The sequence below is a fragment of the Gekko japonicus genome, unplaced genomic scaffold (assembly GCF_001447785.1).
Source record: "Gekko japonicus isolate JY-2015 unplaced genomic scaffold, Gekko_japonicus_V1.1 scaffold211, whole genome shotgun sequence".
Classification (NCBI taxonomy): domain Eukaryota; kingdom Metazoa; phylum Chordata; class Lepidosauria; order Squamata; family Gekkonidae; genus Gekko; species Gekko japonicus.
This window is the reverse complement of record NW_015164187.1, coordinates 1188532-1192640: the sequence shown is the minus strand read 5'-3', so window position 1 is coordinate 1192640 and position 4109 is coordinate 1188532.

Here is a 4109-nt window from a genome sequence, read left to right as displayed (position 1 = left end):
CCCACTGTATACAAAGCTGACTACTTGTTCTGCCTTGTAATTCTTGTACATTTAGAACATTTGGCTAAGGTGATCTGTAGGAACAGATAGCTCATAGAAAAGATTTTCTGTAAAAGGTGGTCAGGACATGATTTTTTAATGTTTTCACCAGCCTTTTCTTTTAATGCAGGTATTACATTTTACATTCACTTAAATGTAGATGCTCTGCTAAAGGTTAATATCAGAATTTAACTGGACATATTTAGTGTGTTTTTTTGTATGGACTGAAAATTCAAGAGGCTACTGAGTGACTCTTTTGGTCAGCTGATCACTTAATGGTTGGTCATTTAATGTTGACCATTTGGCAGCATTGGGAAGATTAGAGCATTTTATTTCTAGATGGTAACTTCTGATTGTCACTGTAAAAGTTTCTTGTAAATAAGGTGTAAGGTGTGTTTAGAATTCCAAACAAAGCTATCTCTGCATTTCCAAATTAAAGGTCCATTGATTGCAGGGAATGTACCTAGTTTGAAAGTTGAAGTAGGAAATGCAGGAATATATTTTGTCTGGTTGCATATAATCTCTGCTCTTTTTTAAGCTCTGTGAGCTGTGAAATATATTTTTGGGTTAACTTCAGTGTGTTTGACAAAACAGCTTGATATTTCTATCAACAAATGACTTTCATATTGCAACAATCTTTGTAAGAACCACTCAAATAAAATTCTCTTAAAGGCCTCCAGAAGTATTCTTTTTAAGACCTCAGAATTACTACAAACAGGAAAATATAAAACGAGTACATTAGACTATGGATAAATTTTTCTTAAAGAACTTGAGCCAAGTGTCCCTTCCCTTACTGTTAGGTCTAGCTCTGGTTCCTCACACACAGTCATAGGGAGAGAGGCAGCATAGTTCTTCTAAGATAGGACAACACTGAAATGAGCCCAATGCATTTGAAGTATATCCCTTGTTACAAGAACAATTGTTGCTAATTTGTTTTCACATAGGAGTCTTTTTATGCAGCATCTCCAGACACCCCCTTGCCTACAACTTCTTGGCACAGCCTTCATTGGTTTAAGACAATTTTCAGATCATATAATCCCTCTACTAAAGTACATTATAACAGAGCTCAGCTGCGCAATATTGCTGTGGGGTGTGTTTTGGATCCCATAAAGCCTTGTGTTTCTTACCCCCTTGCCTACATAGAATTTGCCTGCTTGGTTATTTGGAAACCAGCAAGAAAAGCGCTAAATAACAATTTGGCAGCAGTTTAGGAGAGCCAATCTATATGAAATTTTGCCTGATTCCTGTGTAAGCTTTTCCTCATTCTGCTGTTTCAGTGCACTCATTGCTCCCTCTTCTGTGTTCCAATAATTACATTTCCATCTACCCCACACCTTTCCATTCCTTTATGTCATAGCCTCTGCTACCCTTTTGTAAAAGTAAAGATGATGAGCTCAGCAGGAGCTCACTAACTGGCCATCTTTATATATGTACTGTGTTTTGCATGATCACACTTCAGGAAAACATAATGTGACAAATTGCTGAGAGGCCTAGGAAGACGGCTGTGGCTCAAAATGAAAGTGCTTAAAATATGCCATTATGCCACAAAAATGGAACCTCTGGTCAAATGGCTCTCTTGACTGCCAGTTTGGCTCCTGGGGGCTACAATGCCATGCCAGGCTCCTCTGTTGGACCCTTGCCTGAACCAGAGGGACTCCTTGACTGCTGGAATGGATTTTGTAAGGTGGTGTCTCCCCCCCCCCCCGGTTGGGGGTGGGTGGAATTGTTGCTTGGCTGAGATGATGGAGCCTTTAAATAAAAGAGACTCATGAGAGAGGAGCTGCAAGGCATGTGAGAATGCTCTCAGCTGTCCACAAGGAAGGCTCTAGATGCTTCATCCTGTTGGGACTAGGGATGTGCAAAAAAAAAAAATTCGGTAAAATTTGGATTCGGGTTTATTGGACCCGAATTTTTTCGGGAAACCCGAAAAAACCCAAATATCTATACCGGTAAAGCATAGATATTTGAAAATTTTCGGGAATCCCGAAAAATTCGGGTCCATTGTAACCAATGGGGCCATTGAAGTCAATGGCAAAAATCCTCTTGAAACTTTGCGGGGAGCTGGGGGGGAGGGGGTTTGGGGTAGAGGCTCCAAACTTGGAGGGTGCTCACTGGAACCTCTTCCCAACATGCCCACCAAGTTTCAAGGCGATTGGACAAGGGGGTACAATTTTATGGCCCCCCAAACAGGTTGCCCCCAGATCAGCCTTCTGCAGTTTATTCCCGGTTTGCCGCCGAAATTCGGCGGCAATTCGGCAACATTGTATCATATGGCCCTTGGAGTTGGAGGCTCCAAACTTGGAGGGTGGTTACTAGAACCTCTCCCCAACACACCCTCCAAGTTTCATGAAGATTGGACCAGGGGGTCCAATTATATGGGCCCCCAAACAGGTTGCCCCCATCCCATTGTTCTCTATGGTGGGAAAAAAATTACTTTTTTCCCCACCATAGAGAACAATGGAGGGATGGGGGCAAACTGTTTGGGGGAGTGTGCTGCGTGTTGCAATTTCAAACTGTGCATTGCCAGACCAGCCAGCCCCAACACACCCTCCAAGTTTCATGAAGATTGGACCAGGGGGTCCAATTCTATGGGCCCCCAAACAGGTTGCCCCCATCCCATTGTTCTCTATGGTGGGAAAAAATGTAATTTTTTTCCCACCATAGAGAACAATGGAGGGATGGGGGCAAACTGTTTGGGGGAGTGTGCTGCGTGTTGCAATTTCAAACTGTACATTGCCAGACCAGCCAGCCACACTGCAGCAGAACCATACAAGTGCCCCCCCACCTGCGCTACCAAACTGGGTGCCCAAAACCCCAAAACTACAACTTAGCTCAAACCAAAGAATCTCTCTACAGTAGCAGCAGCACTAGCATGTGCATTGTGCCAGACAGGCCCAGCAGAAGAAACAACCAGAGCAATCTGCCACCTGTGCCAGGCCAGCCAGGTTGCCAATTGCCAGTCAGTGCCCCAAAACCAGAACTAGGTCAAACCAGAGAATCTTTCAAGACAGCAGCAGCAGCCACTAGCCCACTACAGGGAGCAAGTGCATGCCAGCCAGGCCCCAGCAGCAGAAGAACCAGAGCAATCTGCCACCTGTGCCAGGCCAGCCAGGTTGCCAATTGCCAGTCAGTGCCCCAAAACCAGAACTAGGTCAAACCAGAGAATCTCTCCAGACAGCAGCAGCAGCCACTACAGACTGAGGGAGCAAGTGCATGCCAGCCAGCCAGGCCCAGCAGCAGAAGAACCAGAGCAATCTGCCACCTGTGCCAGGCCAGCCAGGTTGCCATGCCAGTCAGTGCCCCAAAACCAGAACTAGGTCAAACCAGAGAATCTCTCCAGACTGCACTGGAGCGGCAGCACACAGGCTGAGGGAGCATGTATGTGCATCGCCAATGCCAATGCCAGCCAGCCAGGCCCAGCAGCAGAACCAGTCCACCACAAGTGTGCCAATGTGCCAGTGCCCAAAAAACCCCAAAAGCAAAACAATCTCTCCCCTCTGCAGTGGCAGCGGCCTACATAGGGGAGCATGTTTGCTAATCGCAGCCATGCCCAGCTGCAGAACCAGAGCAATCTCAACTTCCCCCCAACAACCTCTGTGCCCAGCAATGCAGGAGATTCACACAGAGACGTCTCCCTTACAACCCCAGAGGCCCAGAGGCCCCTCCTCCATGACCAGAAGCGCTATTTGCCTAGCCTGCTTTGGAAATCCAAAGGTGGGCTGCCGAGAGGCTGAAAAGGAGTTGGGAACTTGGGAGTCGGGCTTGGTCCCCTGTTCAGGGCAGGGGACAGCAGCAGAACCTGTGCACTGCACGCCCCTCCCCCAACCACACCCAGCCCGCCTGCTCCATGGCCAGGAGAGACTGTAAGGAGAGATGACTACTAGTCCGCTCCGCTTTGGAAATCCAAAGGTGGCCACTGGCCACAGGCTAAAAAACTGGTCCAATCGTCTTGAAACTTGGTGGGTATGTTGGGGAGAGGTTCCAGTAAGCACGCTCCAAGTTTGGAGCCTCTACCCCAAACCCCCTCCCCTCCAGCCCCCCACAAAGTTTCAAGAGGATTTTTGCCATTG